General features: G+C 47.2%; 1 protein-coding gene across 3 annotated transcripts in view; it reads right to left on the minus strand.

Annotated features, from left to right (window-relative positions):
* Positions 1-11,996, minus strand: part of PDZD2 (PDZ domain containing 2) — a 331,929-nt gene extending 319,933 nt beyond the window's left edge. For 2 of the 3 annotated variants that reach the window (XM_081053224.1, XM_081053222.1), the window contains exon 1: positions 11,705-11,996. The gene's annotated coding sequence lies outside the window, so the exon portion shown is untranslated. The remainder of the gene's footprint in view (positions 1-11,704) is intronic. The other variant, XM_081053223.1, reaches the window with a different exon arrangement.
* Positions 11,997-12,611: the final 615 nt, after the last annotated feature.

Consider the following 12,611-nt stretch of genomic DNA (forward strand, 5'->3'; position numbering starts at 1 on the left):
AAGTTGGAACAGAAAAGTAACATGATCTGATTTACATTTTACTAGGATCATTCTGGCTGCTCTGCTGAGAATAGACTATGGGGAGAAAGGGGGAGCTAGAGCAATTGAGCGATTCCTAAAATAGTCCAATTGAGAGATGAGGGAAGCTTGGATGAGGGAAGAGGTGATGAGCAATGGTCAGATTCTGGGTATATTTTGAAGAACTAACCAGAGACAAAGCATCTGGAACGGGCAGTGGTGGGAATCAGGAACTTGGTTTTAGACTTTAAAGTCTGAGGTGGCCATTAGACATTCAGTGGGATTTGACCTGAAGTACAGGTTAAGTTCTTCTCTCCCACCCAGATGCTGGTCTGATACTAGTTTCATTCATTTAAAAAGCATTCATGAAGAATCTACTATGGTCCAGGCACCGTACGAGGGGCTTGAATTACAGCATCAAATAGGAGCTAGTCTCTGCCTGGAAGAACCTTCCAGTCTAGTGTTTCTGACCCACAGCTGACATCAACTCAAGGAGTGGCTCTGATTTCCCTCTCTGCAGTTCCCCTCCCCAGCCAAACCCACAGCACAGTGTTACATCACCCAGATTCACTCAGCCCTTGGTGTACATCTATCGGCCAATATGCCAAGGGGAGTCGTAGGCAGTTCCAGGTCTCCAACAAAACAGGGTTCAGGAGGCTCACCACGTTCCTGAAGCAATGCTTTTTCCATTGTTCCCCCCTGCCCCACTTCCAAAAGATAGGTAAACAACTTGATACAATTGATAATTTAAGGCAAGCAGTATTTTATTTTTATTCCCCACTCACAGAATATCAAAAATATATATATATACATATATACATATATGTGTGTATAGTTGGATGTGTTTGCATCTTTTCCCTACGTGACATGTGTTAAATAAATATTAGTTGAATGAAAAAGAAAAAAAAGCTGGTTTGCAGGCAGAGGACAAAGTAAACGCTCTAAGGAGAACTGAGTGTAACTGATAAGACTACCTCTTTCAAATGTGTGCTGAGCTTTCATAGTTTTCAATGGTTTTATGGGAAGCTACCTTCTTCCTATCTGCAGGACCATCACTGTTAGCAAAGTTTACATGCTGTGTCAAAATGAAGATGGAGAATAGCATGTGAGAAAGAGCTATAAAAAATAATCAGTCCAACTAGCCTAGTGCACAGGTTCCAGCATGGATTTTAACCAATGGAAATCCAGAAGCTCTTCTTGACGCAATAAATGAGAATGGTGGTGGGTAGAGATATTCCACATGAGAAGAGCACACACAATTCCACCTGGGCCCCACTGTGACTACCTACCTGCCTATTAGCAGGAACAGTGAGCAGCTCCTCTTTGGTGTATGCTAAAAATAAAGAAGACTGCCAATGAGTGACACTTTACATGCACAACCCTCCAGGTAAAGTTCTGGTTACCATAGCAAACCCCACTCATGACAGCAGAGGCAAAGAGCATGACGTATCAAATGGCCAGAGTTCTGTCTTCCTGCAGGAAAGCAGCTGTACTTGCCAGATACACTAATCAGCCATTATAGTGCTTTCTGTGAATAAAAGTCCAACCTACATTTGTGGGTCCTGGCCATTCTCAATTACTATTTGCCTGAAATAGTAGTCTTTTGTCTGAAGTTTACTTCTCAGGATGCTGATGTAACTCTCAAGATGGAACTTATTTTTAAATAGAGGTCCAACCACAGGGAAGGAAACAAATAGCTGCTTTCTCATTCTCCCGAGCCTGTAACCTTGGCCAAAGTGCCTTTGAACCCCACACCTGGCAAGAACCTGTATTTTGGTGTCTTCCATGACTGGCCCAAAATTGGTGACAGAGAAATGGACCGGTCTTTGAGAAAGACCCAATGGAAAAGGTTTTACTATCAACCCACCTAAAAATGGGCTCCATGTTCTCATTCTACGGTTCTATCAACTGGAAAGAGAAGTGGAGGCAGAAAAGACCAAACAACAAGAAATAATGGTGTATAAGGAAAACCAGGAGGAAGAAGACCTCAGGACTTCTTATGAATGCAAATAAATTCCATCTTTGCATATAAGAAGGCGACATGGTCATCTCTGTCTTTCCTTTAAGGATTCAAGAAAGAGGCTTAAACCATGAAGTCGCCAGCTGGATCAGAAAAACTCTTGAGCCCAAATGCCCAAGTGGAGAAAAAAAAGAAATGAACTTCTTATTCTTAGCTTCTCAAGCTTAAGCCCCACGGCCAACTTTTCAAAGAAATAGTACATTTAGAATCTAAGTAAGTATATTTCTTCACTGTGTTTTAACAATCTGTGTCCTGGGTTTATGAGCAGGAAAATGAATTAGAAAACTCAGAGCTCTGTAGGGACTTTAGGGATTCTGGGCAGTTTCTGCTTCTCAGAGATTCTGTATGGAATAATGGTTAAGAACACACGCTTATGAGTCAGAGAGATTGGGTTCAAAATCTTGCTCCAACTCTTAAGAGATGTGCAACCTCAGGCAAGTAATTTAAACTTTTTGAGCCTACTTTTCATCATCTGAAAAACAAGGATAACTAAGATCACTGCCTGGAATGCAGCAAGCGCTCAATTTCTTCAACAACTATTTACTGAATGCCTACTGTATACTAGGCACTGGAGAAACAGTGAACAAGACACGGTCCCTGTTTTGATGGAGCTTACATTCTAACAGGTGAGACAAATAATAAACAAATCAAAGCTTTATTTGAAACAGAAGTATTGTGATAGAGTACCTGGGGGTGGCCATTTTAGATTACATGGTGGTAGAGAAGATGGCCTATGAAGGTCTGAGAGAAGAAGCTTCCAGGCAAAGGAAGCTTTGGGACAGAGCTTGGTATGCTCCGGAATGGAAAGAAGGACTATGTGTCTGGGCACAGAGAGTGAGTGCAATGAATGGTAACAGAGGAAGTCATTGGAGAGGTTGGTTAGGGCCAAGGGACCTGGATCATATTAAAAGGGCAACAACAACAGAAAAATCCCTAGTTTTAAGCTTGGGAGTGCCATGACTTGATTTGTCTTTTAAAAAGATACTTCTAGATTCTCTGAGGAGAAAGTACTAAGGGTCAAGAGTGTTCTCTGGACACCCAGTTAGAAGACTACTGCTGCAGGGGTCCAGGGACAAGATAGTGGTGACTTCAACTAGGGTGGCTGCCAGGGAGGAGGGGTGAAGGGGGTGAATACTGGAGGAAGGGCCAAAAGGACTTATAGATTTAGTTGCTGGGAGTAAGAAAAAGGGAAGAATGAAGGGTCGTTCCTAGGTTTTTGAAGTGAGCCATTGGGTGGATGGTGGTGCCATTTATTGAGACAGGAGGAAGAGAAAGAAAGAACTAGCTTGAGGGGGAAATATCAAGGATGCCGTTTTGATCATGCTAGGTCTGAGATGCCTATTTCACCTATGTGGAGATGCCAAGTTGGCAGTGGTGCGTATGAATCTGGAACTCAGTGGAGAGACCAAAGCTAGAGGCAGAAATTTGCGAGGCAATGGCACATAGATGGTAGGTAAAGCCTTGAGGCAGATGAGATTTCACTAGGAGGAAGAACAGCTAAAGAAGACCCGAGGTCAAATACTGGGGCAAAATGATAAAACAGTGACTATTAGTTGTTGTTATTTTCAGTACATAGGAAGGAGAATGTCATCCAGTTATTGTTATCAGCACATTTTTATCCACCTATCTAACTACACATCCTGCCATCCATTAATACCATAAACATTGAGCACATTTCTTGAGACGGAGTAGACAGCCGTGGTCAAGACCGCAGCTCTAGAGCCAGACTGCTCTATTTCCATTCCGGCTCCACCAGCTTCCTGTAACCTTGAAAAATTGGCTTAACCACATTGCACCACCATTTTTCCATCTACAAAAGGGGAGGTAGTAGGTTGAAAGGTGGCCCCCGAAAAAGGTATGTTCACAACCTGTGAATGTGACATTATTTGGGAAAAGGGTCTTAGAAGATATAATTAAGAATCTTGAGATAAGATTATCCTAGATTATCTGGGTGGCCCTAAATCCAATGATAAGTGTCCTTATAAAAGACACGCACAACAGAGATGCTCAGACATAAAAGAAGACACGAAAATACAGAGGAGAAGGCAATGTGATGAAAGAGACAGAAACCAGAGTGGAACAGACACAAGGAATGTCCATAGTTACCAGAAGCTAGAAGAGGCAAGGGTTCTCCCCAAAAGCCCCACAACGAGCATGGCCCTGCCAACACCTTGATTTCAGACTTCTGACCTCCAGAAGTATGAGAGAAGAATAAATTTCTGTTGCCTTAAGTCGTCAAGTTTGTGGTAATTTGTTACGAAAAATGAATACAAGGGTAATCACAGCATGTGCCTCATTGGATGATTATGAGAATTAAAGCAGTCAATATATGCAAAGTGTCTAGACCAGTGCTGCCAAATAGGGAACATTCAAACACTGTTATTTCTTACCTGTGTGCTGGACGGACTTTGTGCTGAACCCTGAAGAATATGGCGGAAAGGCAGATCATTTTCGAAGACCCTCAAGATTAAAGACAGTGCCCAGACAGCTGAGCAGGTGAGGGACCAGAAGGTGGGGAGGGTGCTCAGGTGCCAAAAATTGCTGAATGCTGCTCCCCAGCAGTCACCAATAAAGAAATTAATAAGCCTTACATCTGCTCAGGTTTTTAAAGGCGAGTAGTAGGTCCAGAGAGGGCTTAATGCAATCCTTTACGGTACCTTCCTTTCCTAGCACCATCTCACTGCTTGCTCTCTCATGAGAATCCATGCTGATGAGGACACAGGGAGCACATTTTCTGGGGACAGCTGTCTCTACTTTTAGCCTAATGATATTGGGAATAACGATGACCAGAGCGGGGCAGGGGTGGAGAGTGGGCAGTGGAAAACTGGAGGAAAGTGATGCCAATTTTGTATGCTGAGTGATTTTGTAATAATATTTGCATGGCTGCTTTAGCCTTGGAATTTAATATTGTTCACCAAGAGACCCATATAGCACAATCTAGTTTTACCCAAATCTCTATAAAATACACTTTGCCAAAGGTGGGGGGTTGTAGAACCCAACTGAAACACAGCTGAAATCAGACATTTTATAAGTGTCCATTGGCCAACACACAAAAATGTAGTTTACTGACATCTTGCTTTACTAAACTTGGCTCCATTCTCATCTTCGTAAGTGTAAAAAGAGAAATGTTCAACCATGTGAAAAGACTCTGTAATTACTGTATTGGTTCACCTATGTGTAAATATAAGTAGTGTCAGGAACCAGATCATATTCTTCATGGGAATGATGGGCATAACTGAATGTTTAAACGTACATACACCAATCCAAGGAAGAATGGTTAACCTGAGACACACGTGCCTCCCTATTCTCCAGAAAGACAGTTGTGTGTAATATCGGAATTACAATACTACCGGAGAACCCATAGCAGGACAAGCAGGTTCCCGTTAGACAGGCATCTGCAAAGTGCTGGCCTTTGGTGAAAAGGACAGAAGAACTGGTGTTTATTGTTTCCCTTAGATGTGGTAAGACCTTGTTAGGAGTGATTGTAGCCAGACGGGGCCCCAGGAGAGCCGAGCTCCCAGGCACCGTCTCTCCTCCCACCACCTTCCTCTGGATACCCAGAGGCCACCCCTGTGAGGCAGCCCAGTGCCTCCACCCTCTACCATGAGTCCATCATGATCCAAATTTACCTCTCTCCCACCCTCCTCCAAGCACAACTGCTATTCCCCCAGCGGGCAGGTCTCAGCCAGGAAGCTGACTTTGGATTTCCACAGCACTAAGTAGGGCCCCTACTCAGAAGAGGAATCCTATGCTGCATTGTATTAGTGTGTCTTTATTTTTAGGAAAGCATGATGGTCACTCTTTGGAGGTCAGGATAACAGGGTGTGTGTGTTTTAACTGAGATGACGGGATTGGAGTAGTAGAGTTAAAGTCTAGCGCATGCAAAGCCAGGTCCTAGAGGTGTCCAGGTGTCGAAAAAAGGAGACCATGCATGGCTCAGGTCAAATCCATTTCCACTCCTGCTAAAAACGTCCAAAGCCCCAGCCTGAGGCATCAGTCATTCCGTTAAGGGCCACATATACCATGGAGGCCCTTCCCCAGGAGGCTGTTCAAACACCACAGATCCTATCTGGAATGAACTAAATTTACTTCAACCTGAAGGGATTGAATCATGCTCTTTGCAATACCGTAAGAGTGTGCGATTTTTATTATCCTCATGTGGATTGCTAGGCACTTCAGGCTGCTTCAGACAACACTTCTCCTATCTCCTTGCTATGATTTCATCTAAAGCTTGTGACAACAGTGTGTGCAAAATCAGTCCTCTCTGCTGTAAAGTCAGTTACCCGAGCCCCACTTCTCCAAAACCTCTTCATATGTCCTAGAGTGCTTTATGAGTGACAGAAACACTTTAAAACCTAAAAACAAATAATCCAAGAATAACTTAATCGGCCAGATGTTCAATGCTAGCTCTCTGGTTTCATGAAGTAGCTTCATAAAGAGACTTAATTCTTAAGTTTCTGATTTTCTGTTCACTCAATGTGTTCAAATAGGTAATGCATGCATCAAGAAGCCAGGAGCTCTGAGAACGGGGATTGTTTCCTGGCCTGACTGAGAACGTGGGGTGGAGAAGATGCCATTGACATCGGCAAGACGCCACAGCCAGGGGTAGGCCTCTTCCCCGAGCTGGAGAGACTTAAAAGACAAATGTGTCTTCTCCATACACTTAGTGCCTTAATAAACCATCTCTCGGCTCAGACGCCTTATCAGACCACAAAGGGCCTCTTCAACTATTGAATTTTCAAACTGTAAATGCTCCCAGTGTTTTCTTGAACACATTTGTAGATAGAATGCAGAGCTCTTTAGATCACAGGCAATTCAAGTCTGAATCAGCCGACCTACCTGGCTTCAAATCCTGCTTCTCCCCAGAACTGCAAAACCCACGGGAAATAGATGCTTCCCAATTCCATCTTTTTTTCACTTCTAGAATATGGCTATTATAAGATCAAGTATTTAAATATTTTAAATGCCATGACGGTATCTATCATTTTATATGCAACTGATGCCTAAACCCAAAGGACAACATAATCTAGATGTAGACCACTCAGTTGGAAAATAAATCAAGAATAATTTGAGAACATATTTTTATACCTCTCTTTTGTTAAAAACAAAACAAAAAACAAAACAGTCTGTACATTTTCTCCCAAAATCATTTAATTTGGCCTACATCTATTGAGTGCTTACTAAATCAAGCTAAGTGCTCCTTTTGCTCCTGTCTTCACTACTAATTAAGAATATTTATTTAATCTCCCTAAGTTTAATCACAGACCCGTTAATAAAACCAATGGGATACACAGATTTTTAATTCTTCCTCACCCACCTGCATCTGTATAATCGCCATAAAAAAACAGTTCCCCAGATCAAGCAACTGTAGATTGCACTTTTAGTTCCAATTATACTGGAAAGAGTCAAGTTCTCTGCTTTTCTGGACCTCAGCTTCCTCAAGTGCAGGAATTAGCAAATGTGAATGCATCACCCCCCTCCAAAGCACAGGGAAGAGGGGAAACTAGACAGGATCTCTTAGCTTTGAGCCCTGACAACTTGACCTTTGAATAAGAGAGAGAAGTGAAATGCAGATGTATCCACTGAAACAAGTCAACAGATAAAAAGGCAGACATCCTGAAAGATTCCTTAAAGGGGAACAGGAAGGTGAGGCTGCTCTGAGCAGTCCAGAGGTCTTCATCTAAAGCTGAAAGAAAGCTTCAGCTGTGTCCGCTAAAAAGTCCTGCCTCTGGGCTCTCACTGACTTTGGCAAGAGGCTTATTCATTTCTCAGCACACTATGAGAAGCACCCACTACGTACCAGACACTGTCATGAAGGGGTTTGCATACACACCTCAGCATGTCCTTTTTATTCCTCCTATGGACAACTCTGGGAGGTGACTGTTATACCAATTTTGTATATGAGGAAACTGAGGTTCCAAAATTTTGAATGATCTGGCCAATAAGAAGTTTTCTGCACGGCTAGGATGGCAGCCCAAGTCTCTGACCTTAATTCTGGAATCCTTCCTGGACCTCCTGGCTGCCTCAGTGGGAGCCAAGCGCCAGGTTCACCTCCCCAGGCTGGCAGCAGCACTTCCACCTTCCCCCCAAAACCCCAGCCTCATGCAGTGCCCTCCAAATCTCAGTGGGCACCCCTCCTGTTTACCAAGACCCATTCTTCCCTGCATTGCAGGCTCCCTCCAGCACCTCACCCAACCTCTGCTTTCCTCCTATCTTCCAGCAAAGGCAGATGCCAGCTTTTCTTTTCCTGCACCTGCTGTGGCCTCTTCCCTCCCAAATTCTCCTTATCTTGTCTCTCCCACTTTTTCCACTTCTCTTTTGTTTACCACACATGCCTGGGAGGGGGATTTGAGGAACTCTTCTGAATAAACCCTCCTACAACGCTACCTTCTCCTCCAACTGCTCTCTGATTATTTTTAACTGGCACGCTTCTGGATCCAGTGTCTACACCCCCCACTTGCACTGTCTTGGCACCACTCTCTCCTTCATCCCTTGTAACCTGGCTTCCACGACCATCCGTTGCAGACACTGCTCTCAGTCTCTGTCAGTGGCATTTTCCCATCGTCCTCTTGGGAGGCTGGCCCTTCTCGGAAATGACTGCCAGCACCTGTTCACCTGCCTCCCCGCCTAGCATTCTCCTTGGTCCTGTGGATACACTTGAGGGCAGGAAACACTTGAGGGCAGAAGAGGTTAAAATCTCTCAAGTCTCCACGTCTGCCCTATGAAAGAGATTCAGCCTCTTTGAGTTTGACCCTGACCTTTTGTTGATTTGTCTTCTTTGGAATGCTTCCCCATGTGGTTGGTGTAGTAAGAGGAACCTGGGGCCACCTCCCAACAGAGACACCCCCTTCCCACCATGAGCTGAGTCACTTAGGCCCACATGATCCAGGCCAAGGGAGCACCCACAGCTCTGTGTTATCTTGTCCAGCCCACCAGGTCTGGAACTTTCACGTCAGGGTTGGGACAACACCCTAGAATACAATGAGCCAGGAAGGTGGTGTGTGTGTGTGTGTGTGTGTGTGTGTGTGTGTGTGTGTGTGTGTGTGTTGGGGGACACAGCAAGAAAGAAGTTTGAGGAGGCACAAAAGATTTGGAATTTATCCCACAGGAGTCCCTGGGGACCACTGATAGGTCTCAAGGAGAAGCCGTCCTTAGACCTTGATGACTGATTAGATGTGATTACATGTGGGAGGAGTGAGAAGTCTGAGAGGGTTTCTCTAGGTTTCTGGGTTACTGAATGTTAAAACTCCAAACTCCCTATTTCAGTTAACTGTGTCTTCACACTCCTAACCTGCAGATGGTCTTTGTTTCTTCTTCACTCCAAATCCAAACAGTGCCCATACTTCAAGTCCATTCTTTTCTTCCTAGCCGACTGCCACCCACCAGCTCAGACCTCCATCCCTCCAGTTTATTACAATAACCTTCTCAGTAGGCTCCTCAACTCTCATCTCTCCCAAATCCCTATTCTTTCTGCAAGAGATCAGATTAACCTCCCTAAAGCACATAACTGATCATGACGGTCCCTTGCTCAAAAATTTCAAATAGTTTCCTGCCATCTGCAGAACTAAGTTATTTCAAGTCCTTAGCTCAGCCTCTTCTCCCATCACCCTCCCAAGGGCCACATCCCACCTTAGGATCACCTTGCAGCATGCACCTGTCCTACCTAGGTTCTCCTCCACAAGCCTTTCATATCCCCTCACTCCAAAATGATTCTTTCTCCCCCTACTCCTAAAATGTTTTTTTGGGACTATCTTCAGTTGCTTTATTCACTCATTCATCCCTCATTCCTTTGATCATCCCTTCATTCCTTCATCCACTGAACACAGGGCGCTTATTAGGCACACAGGCACTGGTTTTGATTGGAGCTCTCAGATACTTACCTCACTTCTCCTAACAGATTGAAACCCTGACAGCAAGCAGGGAGGGAGCCTCCAGAATCTATGTGTGTCCCCAGGAACCTCTAATACCCTGTGCACAGCAAACTCCAGGTACTCCAAAAATAAATTGGAAATGAATAAAGAAATTATCATAAGTTTCCTTAAATAGTAAACTGCCTTAAGTGCATGCAAACTCAATTTCCATGATAGAGATTTAAAGTATAATTCAATATTTTCCCCGGAGCATATTATCTGTGACAAGGCAGGTGCATCTGATACACTTTACAAGGTTCTGATTCTCCCTCTTCCAGCACCTGCCCTTACTACCTCTTCTCCTTACCCCTACATCTCCCCCTCTCCCTCCACCATACACACACTCACACCTCCATGTTGTTATGGGTGGAGCAGCAGTTCTGGGCCCATTCTAATGGAAGAAGGAATTGACGAAGCTAGAAGAACCACCTACAGCCAAAAGTGTGTTCTGAGACATTCTACGTGTTCTGCCCCCACACTCCTGTACCTGTACCAACTTGACTCCCCACCCGAAATCATAGACCAGAAAAGCTGGCCCTGTAGAAACACCAGGGCCCTAGAGCCCAAGTCTAAGGCAGACTGAGTGTGGGCAACCCCACTGAGGAAGGACCAGCAGCACTGAAGGCCCAGGGGGGCTCTTTGTAAAGGAAGATCCAGAGTATCACTTTCGCAGCCATTCCGTCACTACCTGCAGCAGCTTCACCATTATTCCTCAAGGCACCTCATCTCTGTGGGAGGACCGAGGTCGGCCAGCTGCAAGGGACAGATGCCAGTCGTTCCTGCCCCCAACACCCCACCTCCAGTCCCAGTGCGGGTCTGCAGTTCTGGAATGCCCTCGTGCCTGCCATTCCAGTCTCTGCGACCAGTCCCTGCCAGACCTTGTCCTCTTCACACTCCAGTGTCCCTTTATCAAGGTCTCTGCACAGATCAGGACTGCTGCTGAGGACAGACTTCTGGAAAACTCCAGCCATGGGCCCTGGACCCTCCCCTTACTTAATTCAGCATTGTGAGAAGACAAGCAGCCCAAAGACCTAAAATGTCAATGCAAACCAGGGAGGGAGAGTGGAGAGGGGAGGGAAAGAGGAGAGGGGAGAAGAGGGGAAGGGAGGAGAAAGGAGGGGAGGGCAGGGGAGGGTAAGGGAGGGCAGGGGAGGGGAGGGGAGAAAGCGAGCCACGTTTAGGAGGAACTCCACTTAAGAGGGAGCGCAAGATTTCCCCATCGGTACGTTCTCCATCTCCAGATGCCAGCAGCCACCCCCAAAGATGCCCTTACTCTTTTCGTGCCCCCTCCACTCCCTTGCCCGGCACGTCTCTTCTCCAGGCAGGGGAGAGCGAGGGAGGAAGCGCGGGAGATGGATCCCAAGGCAGTACCTGAAGACGGCGCACCTGAGTGCCTCCGCCCTGGAGGAGAAGACAAGGCGATGGCCCAGGGATGGGGACCCGGGGCGCAGGGGCTCCCGGCCCTGTCTTAAGTGTGCCCTGCAGTGCGTCTCGGTTTGTCCCGGTGTCTCAGACCGGCTTCGCTCGGCCCTCGCCCCGCGGCCGCGTCCTCCCCGCCCCCGGCAGGATACCAGGGGAGTTTGCGCCGCGAAACGTGGGACACAGCTTTGGCACCCCCAATCACCGCGCTGCCGCGGCTGGGATTCCCGCACCCGGATTTGTCAGTAAACTTTCCCCGGCGCACGCGGTGTCGGCGGTACCACCCCACCCCCCCTCCGAATCCCCACAGCCTGGCTGCAGCCGACGATCGTTTCACCTGCACGCGGCCGGTCGGAGGCTCCTGCTGCTTCCTGCGCGTCCGGACCCAGGCGCCGCCCGGCGAGACCCCGCGCCGCCGCTGCTGCTGCCGCGGGTGCCGCCGCCGCGCCTGCTCGGAGCCGCAGCGCGTGGTGCTCCCGCAGCCGCAGGAGGCGCAATCCCGGGCGCCCGAGCCCGGCGAGCCCCCGCAGTCGCCACCACGCCGCGTCTCGCTGCCCGGGGCCCGGACGCACCGGCGCTGGGAGTCCGCTCCTGGATCGGCTCTCCCAGCTGTGCTCTGCTGAGGATCCGCGGAGCCTCCAGGATGGGCGGGGATTCCCTCCCACTGGTAGATTCGAGGGGCGGGAACTCCCTTCCTGGAGTGACAGGGACAGGGGGCGGGGATTCCCCTGCAGGAATGACAAGGTGGGCGGGGATTCCCCCCAGAACCAGGCACACCTCTGGCAGAGCGTCCCTGGGGTAAACCCCGAGTCCTAGTGCGCTGGCTTCCTAAACCTTGGGAGTACCTTGGGAGGAAAGGATCCGGTGAAATGGCAGTTCAGAATTTCCAGATGGCGGAGCTTTGGGCGCCATCTAGGTGGAGGAGAGCGAGCTAGGGGACTTGAAGTTGCCTTTGCAATAGCACTTTACAAAGCATCGAGAAAAATGTCAATTGCTTTATAAAAGAATGGGGCGGAGGTCAAAGGAGATGGGGGAAGGTCTATCCATCCACTCTAAGCCACTCTTGGCCTCTGGTCCTTGGGATACCGAAGTATATTTAACACTGGTATGAGAATTTCGGGGTTCCCTCTTGGTACCTCAGAGCTGCTTAATCCCCCGGTTAAGCCCCTGGGAGAAATCTTCAGAGACCAAGTTTCCTGGCCCTAGGATGGTGGTTTTTGTCCTTGTGAGAACTAGCCAAGAAC

This window comes from Rhinolophus hipposideros (genome assembly GCF_964194185.1).
Source record: "Rhinolophus hipposideros genome assembly, chromosome: 7".
In the NCBI taxonomy this organism is placed as follows: domain Eukaryota; kingdom Metazoa; phylum Chordata; class Mammalia; order Chiroptera; family Rhinolophidae; genus Rhinolophus; species Rhinolophus hipposideros.